Source organism: Acanthopagrus latus, chromosome 4 (genome assembly GCF_904848185.1).
Source record: "Acanthopagrus latus isolate v.2019 chromosome 4, fAcaLat1.1, whole genome shotgun sequence".
Taxonomy (NCBI): Eukaryota; Metazoa; Chordata; class Actinopteri; order Spariformes; family Sparidae; genus Acanthopagrus; species Acanthopagrus latus.
In genome coordinates, this window is record NC_051042.1 from 20,362,989 (window position 1) to 20,376,877 (window position 13,889).

The 13,889-nt window shown below is 38.7% G+C and overlaps 1 protein-coding gene across 9 annotated transcripts in view; it reads left to right on the top strand.

Annotated features, from left to right (window-relative positions):
* Nucleotides 1-13,889, top strand: part of LOC119017640 — a 189,350-nt gene that overhangs the window by 4,224 nt on the left and 171,237 nt on the right. Inside the window, exon 3 of one of the 9 annotated variants that reach the window (XR_005074505.1) lies at nucleotides 6,838-7,017. The exons of the other annotated variants lie outside the window; for them this stretch is intronic. The gene's annotated coding sequence lies outside the window, so the exon portion shown is untranslated. Of the gene's footprint in view, nucleotides 1-6,837; nucleotides 7,018-13,889 lie in introns of those variants that run through there. 9 annotated transcript variants of the gene reach the window in all.

Sequence of the window (13,889 nt, forward strand, 5' to 3'; positions counted from 1 at the left end):
AAACTTTTTGCACAAATAGATTCAGAAAGAAATCCATGCAAATGATTTTAGGGACTGCTGAAGGGCTAAAGAGAAGTGGGGCAAAGTGAAGGGATACCTTACCTTGTGTTGAAATCAAGATATGTATCTATATATACCCCCTTGAGGTTGACCATGTGTTTCATATACCTCAGGCTAGTCTAGTCTTAATAGGCTAATTTACGCTAGCTTGTACAATTACTACATTTTACTTGTGCAGTTAATTGTGGTCAGTGTATAGATATATAATAATGTCAAACATCTGTTGAACCAGCTGTGAGATGCAAATATTGTGAACATTCATGGATGAATCTCCCTTTTCTCGTTTCTCCCTCTTCTAGAGAATGTTTAAAGCAGATTGGGTCTATGCATGAAAATAATCCTTTTGTTGAATTCAGTCAGGTCAGATCATTCAGTCAGGATCATTTACAATGCCACTTAACTTAATGTAAATAGTTACTTGCAAATGCTCATTTTTGATCAGATTTGTTGACCTTGGTACTCAGTGGGTGATCATGTAAGTTGCTAAGAATGGTACTTAAGGATATGATATTTAACATTTTCACATTAAAATGTCTAATACAATTAGACCTTGATTGTTTATTTTGTGAAGTTGGGTACTTACATTACCTTAGTATCTCCAACAGTGTTCAAACCTACAGACATCTGTAGATTTATTCAAGCTATTGTTGCCTTTCATTTAGTCAAAACTTCCAGGAGAGAGTCAGGGCAAGGAAGTCATTTACACTGTGACAAAACATCAAGTGAACACATTAAAACATTAACTTACTTGAGTCACACTAATATATTTTCAGCAATGTTGGCTGTTTAACAGGCAAGACAACAATTCCCATGATCCCACTCTGCTTACATCTTTTGTTTTGTTTTGTCTGAGAGACCTCTAGTGGCAGAAATTACATACTCTCTGTTTAAATGCAATGACGAGGCCCCTCTCATGTAAGATGCATTGTGGAGTTCCCCAGGGGTCATATCTAGGCCCAGTTCTGTTCTCTATTTATATGTCATCTTGAGGCCATCTATTACAGAGACATACCATCACTGACCTTGTTGTGCAGATGATATGCAGCTCCACCTATTATGCAATTCTCAATATCCACAAGGGATTTCATGGTCATCATAACCATCTCAGAGACATTCAAAAGTGGATGGCTCAATTTCTCTTGCAGCTCAATGCAAATATGCAGTGAAATACTTGTCAGTTGTTATGAAAATGAAAAATCCTCCATTACACAAAATACCTGACAGTGTCACACACACTGTTATCACATCTCCAAAAACTTGCTATACTCATATTTTATCCCAAATCATCACCTTTTATTGATGTATTTATCATTTTTGGCTACGTGTACAGTAATTGTCTGTTCTGAAATGCAAATGAAAAGCGGGCACTCCTGCAACCCTCGTTAAGCTGCTTTTTAGAATTTTGAGCTCTAAATGGTTTATAGAGTTCATATAATAACAACACACTGTTTGCAGAACTGCTTTAGAGAGGTTGTGTTTCCCCCACCTTGGACACATTTCATGTGGCAATTGCAGCTGGCCATGAAGGTTATGAATGCTTCACAGTGAGGAGCCTTCTGCTAATTAAATGGTTATTAAGAGGTGCTCTGGAGGCTGAGGCCTACTGTCTATTGCTTGCTACACCAGTAGAATCTGTACCTTTGAATCTTGAGAGTAGGCTCACCTGGTTACCTCAACATTTGTGCAGTTATGTCTAACTATAATGACCTGCAGACCTTCAGTCTTTCCAGTGGTTTGTGCTCTATAGAGAGGAGTTGGCCTCTGGCCGGCTTGTTCTGTAAGGCGGTGGAGTAACCTGGGGCACCTCTGTATTCTTCAAGATTTTGTGGGTTGTGAGTGTCCCTGTTGGATGGTTCTCTACTACTACTCACTTAATAAGAAGTTGGGCTTGAATTTGTGGTTGCATCAGTGAGTACATTACTTTCCAAACAGCTTTTGGCCATGGTTTACCACAGTAGCAAAGACTTTGAAAGGGCGGAGGTCTGTACACATATGAAATAGTAGTTACCTCAGTGTAACTCCAATTCTGTGAATACTAAAATAGCCCTCTAACAGCAGGTCCTTTGTTCAAAAAAGTCAAGTTCAGCTTTCATAGAGGACAAGCTGCCATCTGATTGGGTAGTGGGCATAACAACATGTAATTGTCCTGAAACCGACCCTTTGGGAACAAATTTCTGGTAAAACCTGTTAAATAAAGGTCAAATTACACCCACAGGTGTGTTTAGTACTTTTCTGTTGTGCTACTCAACTGAGGTGGAGTTGACTGCGCTCCTTGCACATAATACAACTATAGAATGCAACAATCGTGTGGTCATTATTTATATAAAGTTTAGTCTTTCTTTTAGAGAATAGCTTTCACATTTTTCTTACAACATCATGTTTTGGCTTAATTGAATGTTGTCGACAATTGAAGGTCCACTTTGTAAGAAAGATGATTTTTGTGTCTCATCTCCAACTTGTCAAATACTGACACTTTGGGCAAAAATCTGCTTTCTTCCAAATATACCTTTTTGATAGAGGAAAATGAGTTTTAAAGGTATTCAAGGACCACTCTACGGACTGGAGTAATGGAAATTCTGAGGTAGACAATACTGGATCATCAAGGCCTCAGTAGTAACCTTTAGTGCAACACATGGGGCCATTTTGCCCCTCTCAAGCACAATGAAAATCTTAGTCTAAGGAGTGCTTATATGTATAGATGTGTGTATATACAGGAAGGACGCTTAGTTTTCTATAGAATATCAAGGCACTAAATCATTGCTCCAAGGTGGATATTTCACACAATTTATTGTACACAATATAATTGTATACAAGTTGTCCACCAATGAAAGCTGCAATCCTGCTGTTTGTCGTGTTCAGATAATATTTTTTTTCTAACATTTTATTTTATTTCTAACAATACATTCCTCATTAGAACCACTGCTATACTATACTTGTCAGACGGTGTTGACAGTAAATTCAATTAGAATGTAAAATGATGTGTGTGACAACAACAACAAGCCGTGACACTGAATTTGTACACTGAAACAGTATGAAGACATTCTGTAGCACAATAATGAGTCTTTTTCATTGTTCGTGTTAAAACTATAGTTATGTGTTTTGATAAAAGAAGGATTTTCTTCAGTGCTCTGACTGGCGTCTTATTTCTGCCGCAATGTAGGGTTTCATTTCAGTCAAACAATGGTTGTAGACCTTTTCAATCTTGGATTATGAACTGGTGACCTTCATGTGACAGATTCGTTTGCTGACCACAAGGCAGGCTGGCAGGCAGAGGTGTCAAGTGACTACATCAACATTCATATCCCTTCTGCAAATCTGCTGACTAGTAGAATTATCACTAAATGATATGTAGTTATGGCAGGAAAGTTACTTTTGATTTCTCCATCATGATATTGAAATGTATTTGTCATTACTTAGGGGATGCTGCCTTGTGACTTAAATAAAATGGTTGTATCCAAAATACAGTTGAAAATTCTGTCATAGCTGGCATGGAAGAACATTATTGGCCATGCCATACACCCTCTATAAGCTTTTAATCCTAGGAAACAAATATGCATTTGTGTACCCTCTCTGGATGAATGGATTATAGATTATCACTGCCAACCAGCATATGATGCCAACAGAGATTATGGCTGCTGTATGTTGAATAAAGCAGATACCACTGTTTGGGAAATGTTGGCACCATGAACTACTTCAATGTAATTTGAATGTGCTGCAGTGTTCATAGAGGGTATTAGCCATTTTAGCCGTAAAGATTCTTTTTCATAACAGGCTGGTATTTTAAAGACAGTTGAGTTCTGAATTGCCATTTCGACCCGTGCTCCCTGTTTCTGTTTTCTATTCCTATTATTCCAGTCAACTCAACTGTGAACTGGCTCAAAATGTATTCCCATATTTCCCCATAATTGCAGCATTGTTGAAATAAGACTTTCATCGTTCTCATGGAAACCCCTGAGTACACATCAAGCTGTGCAATTACTCAAAAAATAAAACCCGCTAATGTCAGAGTGGTGAAAATATCACAGTGCACTCCCATTCCAAAAATCCAGCTGGGAAGTATTAAATTTTGAATCTGACCACATGCATATTCACAGCCACAGCTCTTTTAAGAAATTACATGCAGGCTGTTGGCCCTTTCTGGGTCATTCCTTTGAGGCTTTGTCTTCTTTTAGTGATGCCATACTGGAGGTATGTCCAATTCACTCTACAGTGCACCATATTGTTAATACCAGCACTTGTCCTTTATCTGTTTACTGCGCCTCTCTCTTATCAAGCCTTTAATTACTTAATTATTCTTCATTGGGCTCAATTAAAACACAATGGACTCTGCTGCTGCAAAAGTCAACTATTTCAGCTTCTGCTCAGCAGTATACAAAGCACGGGAGAGATGGGCTGTTGCAGTTGGCCTTCTATTATGTACTTGGAATAAATGAGATTCTGTTATTCTTTGGATGAAAGTCTGGCCTTTCTGATTATTATGCTAACAGCAAAATATAACATTGACTTTTATAAAATGTTCATGCTCCTGGAGTCGAGAGAGGAATAGATTCACATACATGGCAATCAACGCACCTTCCCAAACAAAATTACTTTTTAGAAATAGAAATCGTTTTCTTTCTCTATTCATGCAAGTGATTTGTTGCGCAATGTCACCTTACTGAATAGCAGCAGACCAGGTTTACATCAGGTTTTTTTTCCACTCCTCCCCGTGCCTCTATCTAAATCAGTCAATTTATTTCCAAATTGCATGTCGAGTGTAGGAGCAAGGGCTTATGGCAGTATATTAAATCAATGCACTCCCACAGTATGTATTTTGAGAAGGTTTAATTTTTTTCCTCTTTTTGCTGATATTGATGGGGATGCACCTGGCTTTGAGTGTCATGAAGGACACACTGTCACAAATTTGAATCCTGTATATTCATAGAAGAAAGACAGTCGTGAAAAGGGAATGAGGTGGATTAATGGAGTCGAAACATGCTTTACAATGTAGGCCAGACCTTGACTGTCTTTTAGTCATATGGTTGGCAGTCAGCACACTTTAATTTATTAGTATCAGAAGGACAGACACTATCTCCAAGGGATGCAATTTAAATTTGTGTTGCTTCTATGGGCTATCATGAGCAAAACATACACACACCATGCTGTGGAGAGCTTGAATATGAGCTCTTCGTTCTGATTGCACATACACAGAATACATGTATAAGCAGAAACAGGATTTTCTCTGAGTGGACAGGCAGGTCAACTAATCTTTGCCGTACATCTCTCTTTTATCTTACCCTTTAGTTGTCTTAGTTGAAGCATCTATAGCATTCATTCTTGAGCATGTTGCATTTTTATTACTTTTTTTTTCAAAGTGAAAGCACATAGTTGTTTCCCATCTATACTTTTTGCAAAGAGATTGCATTTAGGGCCATATGTAATTATTTTCATTATTGCTTAGTCTGTTCATTATTTTCTTGATTAATTAATGGAATATTTGGTAAATTAAATTATTAAATAATGAAAAATGCTCTTAGCTATTTCTTCAAAACCAGGGTGGCATCTTAAAATGTCTTGTTTTGTCCAATTATCATTCCAAGATTAAAAGATATTCAGTTAGGAGTGATTGTCAAAGCAGTTGCCAATTCATCTTCTTATAATTGACTTACCAATTAATCAACTTTATGCTACAGCTATATACATAATAAATGAATGTCTTCAGGCTTCAGCTTCTGGTTGCTGAAACTGAAAATATGGATGCCACTTGCCAATTTTTTGTCATATCATACTGAATTTTGAGCAATTAAGATAGTATGAAGTTATTTGTCATCTTAATAATAAAAATCTGACATAGAATGGTTTAAAGCCTTTTGCAGTAACCAAATCAATAATCTGATACCTAACAGAATTTGACTTTGTCCGTCACTCAGTTCCTGGTACAGAAAACTAACTGTAGTTGCGCTATACTAGTTAGTTCAGTTAGGTGTCCAGCTAGTGGTTTAGACTGGGAGCTCAGGGACCAGGGGAGTAATTGTGTTTACACTGCAGCACAGGAGCTTAAGACCTTGATGGGGTGGGGCTAGCTGGTTAGCATGCTAACTTCAGAAAACTGCTATTTCTTCACATTTGTTTGATAAGTGTTGCTAATTTTTATATGACTTCAACTAAAATTCTTACACATTGTCCCTTTATTTTTCTGACCGTAACATCAACATTTGAATATCACTAAAGCAAGAAATATAGAAATTTTGGGGTTGCACATTTTGCTGTTTGCCCTGTTTTTATAAGTTAAAAAGTGGTTGCCACCGATGGCAGCCAAAGGCCAAGACTTGGTTGCCAGTTTCTCAAAATGGTTGCCAGTGGCAGCCTGCCAGTTGTTTCTGCAAGCCCTGCATTGTTGTTCCCATTTGAATGATTTATCAGGGCTCACCCCTCTCTGTCATGAAGACTTGAGGCTCCCCCATCGAGAGTTAACATTCAGAACTGCACTTTTGGGATTTAAATTGAAGTCATGTAGTTTGTTTTATTGAGTTTATCAATCAAGTAACTTGGTGTGTGCTTTATCTGTTCTTTTCACTGATGTAGTCTACTCTGATTTTTCATCCAACATTGATTATTTCAATGTTTTAACAGTTTCAACATAATATATTATTAATGATGAACCAGTAATTAATTGTTAAGGCAGCTGATTATCAATTTAAAAAGAATAGCTTGGTACAATCTCTAGTTTTAAACAGTATTTTTCTTTTTTTTTAAAAAAAGTATATTTTTGGCCTTTTGGCTTTATTGATTGAACAGCGGAAGACAAGACAGGAAACATGACGAGAGAGAGCATGGGAGTGACACGCAGTGAAGGGCCCCAGGCCGGGACTCCAACCTGGGGCTGCTGCAATGAGGACAAAGCCGTCGTACATGGGATGCCTGCTCTACCCACTGAGCCAAACGGCGCCTCAGTTTTATGCCCCTAAATTACATCAGCTATGCTTATGCATCTCTGTTTCTTGGTTTGCTTTTGTATGTCTGAATGGATTTGTTTGAATTATCTCTTCAATTACTCATTTTTATGCAGTTCAGCACCTCTACTTTGTCTTAAATGTTAAAAAAAATCTCAGGAACTTTAGTCGTTGGATTTTCTGCTGAAAGTTTCTTGTGCTGCATGTGTGTTCATAGCAGCATGTCTCCCCTGTGTGTTTCAGGCACCTTGAATGCCCTTAACCAGCACTAATAGGAGATAATGATTGGTGCATAACAAAAAAAGAGAGATTCATTTTGAATTATTAACAAGTTAACTTTGTAGTGGAGGCACTTTATCCCCGAGGACAAACAGCCCAAATGTTTGCAAAATATAATTAAGCCGAGGCATCTTTAAATGTCATTGCTGCCTGTGCCATGTTTCAAATTGTTCTGCATCAACAGAATTTAACGAGATGGCTAAGGAATCCATTTCCTGCAAGCATGTGATAAGCCACACATACAGTGGAGCACTTTCATTGATTGCCAAAATAAAGCATTTTGTATGCAAATGGGGGAATGGAGTGGCTAAGCTGATTCAGCCTCATGGACACCAAATAATGGTCTTTACAATTAATACTTTTACATGCTATCCATTGAAAATTCCGTCTTCCATTTAATGGCTCTAAAACATTTACACATGCCCAGAAAAGAGGGGGAAAATGCACTGTGTTCCAATGGATTAATATGAAAGCCAACAAACAAATAAAGCCATGCATCCCTCCCTCCCCCCTGAGTATTGGTCCCTTTCCTGCCGTCTCATGCTCCTGCACATTTTGGATTAACTGATAATCTTTGAACATGAAGGAAGGTCTGCTTACCCCGAGGGGGTGGGATGTAGTGAGTGAAAGAGAGCACAGGATTGGAGGCAGTGCCGCATTGTTTGAACGTAATGTGCTTGTCTTGTTCTTGTTAACATGCAGCTCTTTTTGTAGCGGTGATAGGGCCTTAAATACACCTCCTTCACTCTTGCAGGTTGTGTTATAGGAGACCCACAGGTCTGAATACCTAAAGGATACCAGGGTAACATATGTGTCAGCTGCAACAAAAAAAGAGGAAGTCTGCTGTTGTGTTACAACATCAGAAGGAAAAGTACATTTGAATAGACTTCTTCACTGGCTTGGCTAGTAGATGGTTTGACCAATTTGTGTCCTGTCCTGTACTTTGTCCTGGGTTGTCTGGAGTGTTTTCCCGTACAAAGGAAGTCTTGTTACACTGAATGGCTGCTTTGCCCTCTCTTGTCATCTGTCTTCGCATTGTGTCTAGTTTGTGTGACCTCTAAGGAACCTTCTGTCCTCAGTACTAGTAGTTCAACATCTTTAGTTAGGATCATCTTCGACTTCTGTGAAATTGATATGACAGTATTTTCACATTTAGAAATCCAAGAGAAAAAATGATAACAAACTTGTATTTGTGACTTGTCCTGGGTTGTGAACAAAGCTATCTAATGATGGCATTTATTGTCATTTTTATATTGTGATGAAATGACAGAACATCTTACCAAATACCATAATTTTGTGTTAAACACCTTAAACAATATCATGTATTAGAATGTATTAAATAACAATGAACTAAATGCAGTCTGTTCAAATCCTCCCCATCATTATTTCTCAAAAAATGTATATATCATTTAATATTTGACGCAAGATGGAGCATTTCATCTATTTACTCAGCCATCTATACATGGTCATGAATTGGGCACAAATTGTGCATTTTTTTTTCATAACTCAGCCAAAGTCTTAAAAGGAGAATGTGTGTTCTTGTACATGAATCCTAAAGATGAAATTGTGTCAGTTTTTGACATATTATATATATGTGTGTGTGTGTGTGTGTGTGTGTGTGTGTGTATATATATGTATATATATATATATATATATATATATATATATATATATATATATATATATATATATATATATATATATATATATATATATATATAGATAGAGAGAGAGAGAGAGAGAGAGAGAGAGAGAGAGAGAGAGAGAGAGAGAGAGTAGCTGGAGTGTTTCACTAACTGAAAATATCCTTTTTCTAACCATGATGCCTCAATCTAACCACAGACTGGATGCAAATCCTGGGCTCTGGTGTGGTGGATATGGACTCCAGTGCAGTGGTTTCATTCAGTTAAAGAAACGTGGTGCAGGCATGACAACAAAGGAACATCCTGTTGACTATACAGGAGTTCATGTCAATTTCACAAACTGCAGTGCTACTATCCTGCTTTCTTAGATCCTGTGCCTGGTCCTGCACACTTTACTTTGTTCTGTTCTGCCTTTGTAATGTCCCGTATCATCGGTATCCTGTTATAGGTTACATTTACAAGCTGGGAATATGTTGTACAACCCAGAATATTGAGCCACTGAAATATTTGTTAATGTATGGAAACAATAACAAAGAACTTTACAATGGGTTGCAGCACAATGGCACAGAAAACACATTATGCACTGATGAGGGTAAAGTGTAGTACAACAGCACACAGGGGGTTCATGCAGTATCTGATTAGTAACAACAAACAACAACTAACACAGATGTAAGTACATGCTGATATGGCGGCTTTATTTAACCAACTACACATAAGGTAGTTCCATTCCATGTTTTTTATGCTATATGTAATGATAAAAGAGCATGTTGGTTGTGTTTAGGAGCAGAGCTGCATCATTGCAGACTTTGATGAAATGAAATAGAATAAATCAGAATTGGTTTATTGGATTTATTTGCCTCAACAAGTGCTATCTGGTCTTTGAGAAATGTTTTATTCCTGGTATTTTAGTTTGTGTTGTCCATCAAAGTTCAAGACCTCGTCTGCTATCCCCCCTTCATCCCTTTTGCGCTTTTGCCCTTCACCCCCGCAGTGTGTCATTCTCAAAAATATGAGTCTGGTACCATTTCAGAGTCAAGGACAGCAGCAAAAAACTGTTGACAGCAGTGTTTGAAGTTAATGAGAAAGCTGAGCCCCTCTAGAGCTACTGAAAGGTGGCAAGAGTGCAAGATGGGCAAGAAGGACGATGGTGATGGGGCTGACCTTCTGATCAGGTGAGCATGAGGGGGGGCTGAGGACAGAATCCCCTCTCTGCTGCCCAGGCTGAAATTTTGTGCTTGAGAAGTGTTTAACTTTCTCAAATCCCAATTGCACTCAGTGGGGAGTGTCCTCTTTTCCCTTTTGCCCACAGGTTTAGTGCCTGCCCTTACGCCTAGGCCTCAGGCAGTCTGAGGAGGGGGGTTGGTGTTCGGAGGTTGGGGGTTGGGGGGTGGGGGGATCAATAGGATGGCAGCTTGCCTGTTTGACAGAGGTGAAGCTAATCTAGGAGAGAGAGAATGGGGGTGAGATAGTGAGAGCTATAGATATCTGAGTAGGAATTATCCATGACACCTGGGCTCTCAAGCTGCAACCTTTAAGCACATGATTTAGGATCACCTCTATTTGTGGGATAGCCATAGCAGATTCAGCACATTCAATCCAAGCCATTGTGCTCTTTTAGCTCCCAGAGCCAAAAGACATTGTCAGTTGTTTGTTTAGAAATGCTTTCATTGTTAAATCCTTGTTCCTACATTGTTTCAGCCAGGTGAATTCAATTTGATTGTGTACCTTCTTTAGTTTCACTTAGTTGACAAGGAGATGTGGGAAAATCTCCTTTTAGTCATTCAGTCTAACCCTGTGTTTTTCCGCACCGCTGAATTGATACGAAAATGTTCTTCTTTTTCGAGCGATAATCTATCATTCCTAATAATCTTCCTTTGCTGTGAGAACGGTGTCAATAAACTGACACGTTAAGAACAAGCGCCGCAGTCTTTATCTCTGTAAAAATCCACAGCCTTGTCTTCAAACAGAGACAATAACAAACTCTCTGCTTTCATGTTATGCCTTATTTTTTAAAGGGGTATAACCCTGGATGAGACTGAAAACGTTGGCTTTCAAAAGGTTGACATTTAACTATTGTAGATATAATGATGGATACAAGAGATGGAGCACGTTAATGGAAAATGACGATGTCATGGTTCATCTTCTGAATTGAGGCACATTAATCCGCAGTGTTATGGAAAACGCTGATAAAAAAAATAAACGTACTGAAAATTTTTTAACAAGTGGCATCAATTTCCCTTTTGACTGTCGGTGAATGAAGATTTCTGAGCTGATTGTATTATTTACTCTGCTCAGAAAATTACAGAAGTGTAAAATCCTTGCAAGAATATTACTTGGTGTTCTTGATTTCTGGGAGCGATCCCAACAAAGGCAATGTAAATGTCATTGGTTTAAAATGCCCCATAGTGACAACTTAGCTTTCATCATACCTACATTAATTAAACTCTGCTTTACCATAGACGTTGACACAGTCATTTCCTGGCCAATTGTGTATGCATGAGTGGTTCTGTCTTGGTCTGCTTTCTGATGATAGGCCGATGCTGTACGTTGGTGAAAATAGCTCAAAGTCATCTGAATCTTTGAGGAGCTTATAACGAGAGAGTGCAGAGTCAGGGACCAGGCAGGTTTACAGATCCTCTATGTGTCCAGACAAAGTGTGTCGATGAAGTGAGGGATGTCAGATTGATGGGTTATAAGATGCACTGATAACATGAATGACGAAGCCTACTTTAAAGGTGGAAATACTTTTATGTATTCATCAAATAAAATGCAAGGGGAGCCGGAAAAAGGGCATACGAGGACTTGCATTTACCTATTCCGTCATATAGTACATTAACTTGAAAACAACAAATCTACATGTTTGTGGTTGATACCAATATCTATAATATGATAATGTGTCTGATATTCCTTTTCTTAATAAAGAGTCCTTAAATTGTCTTTTTTTAATAAGAGTATTGGAAATACTGAGACATTGTACAATCATTTATCGGTACATTAAATTATATTTGTTCGTATTTATGAAGCAGAAAAAATGTTTTGGGAAGTGGCAACCTTACAGAGCAGAGATGCAAAACGGCCTCTGCTCGGACATCTCTCCATCCCATGTACTTGTTGAATAAAACATCTGTCTCATGCACAAGGTAACGGCAGTGAGAGAGGCTTGTGTTTGCAGAGATGAAACTCCCTATCCTCAACTGTGCCCGAGAGAGTTTAGCCTTGATGCATTTTACACCAGCCCAAAAACCTGCGTTGACAAGTTATCTGTGACCTGTGGTGAGAGCGGGAATGGCTGCGGTGAAAATCAATCTTCGCCTCTCCTCTCGCCTTGAATACCAGCAGAGCAAACAAACAGGCCTAAACAATACGATATATACCACATATCAATTACACTAAATGCCTCAGTATCTATACTTCACTGTCCCAGGCACACACCGGTTACAAGGCACACACGCTGCTGTAAGACGATAATGGTGCTGCATTGTTCCTCACCATCTGGAGCGCTGATAAGGCCTGCCTGTGCATAGTTGATAATGAGAACAGGCAGAGGAAAAGTGAGTGTTAAACATTTCCTTGGCCCATGAAAAAGGTTCCATTAAGTCCACTGACCCCAATTGAATATTAATGAGCTAATTAACGGATTTATTGTTATGCGCAATTTCTGGAGGGGCAATTTTTTTTCAAGTGCTATTATTTTTTCTAATTATTTTCTGTACTTTTTATAATTGAATCTTTGTAGCTGCCAGCATCCTGTTTGTGCCTTGGCAACAAGAAAAAAGCAGCTGGCATCTGTTTTCCCTTCTATTAGCTCGCTGTAACTACAACAAAAAAAACAGAGAAATGGTCTTTTCGATACCAGTGTTTTTGTCATCAAGACGACTCCTCCGTGCCTCCATCAGCGCAACACAAGTCCCCAAAATATTTTTCTTTAAATGCACCATCTTGCTTATCTGTTTTAGATATATACAGGGCAAGGGATGTTAAGGTGTTGGATTACAAAAGTGCAATTACTTGGTTTACTGCAGGCTGCATTGCATGGAGGACTTGACAAAGGTTTAAATGGGCAGTGACAGCTGGGCTTGATAGATAGCATAATCAGCTGATGTAGAAGATGCACTGAAGCAGTCCTCAGTGGACAGCTGGAGAGTACAGCCAGCTACTGAGAGAGATGGTAACCTTGGGAGGAATGACTACTGATACTTTGTTTAATAGATACATAAGATATGGACTACAGCAGCTTCAGGATCCACCTAAAGTAGATTGTGCTCTTAATTGTGCGATTGTAATTAAAATGTGTACCCATGCTGTAATATGTAACACACTGTAATCATTCTATCCAAGGTCAGTTTTGATATCTAAACCTGACCGTTTCCCAAAAAATAATTCCTTAACGGTCCAATTTGTGTGAGTCAGTTAGTCTCATTCCTAGTTTGTCTAATACTGACGCATTGGGATGGCTGGTCCAACTGACAAACCCAACGTAAATTGATAAACAATTGTCTCACAAATTGGACATTTTAAAGTGTAAACAGATAGCTTTTCAACTTTCAACCCTCCTAGTGTTTCCCTGTTGTCACAAAGAGAACTTTAGTAACAAGGCTGCCGCTAGCAGCCTGGGTACTGTCCAAGCAAAAAACAACTGTAAGAATCACAACTTGACCTAGAAACCCGAATGTCAGCGCCATGAAAAAAGGGATAAACGCGCCTTTTGTTTTACAGGTTTTGTTACTTACTGATCTAGAAAAATCCCGAAAGACACAACACTGGTGTCCTCCATCGAGTGAATACCCATCTGTTATCTCTTGTTTTACCTCGGTTTTTATCACTCTCCCTCTTCGCCTTCTTTACCTCCTGCTTCAGTGGTGTCTTTGTATTTTGCATTTATTCCAGTTATTCCACTGTTACCTGGGGATACCAGGGAGACAGTGCCTCTTCCCTGTTTTGCTTGCAATCGCAGATATGCTTCAGTTGTGCCGTA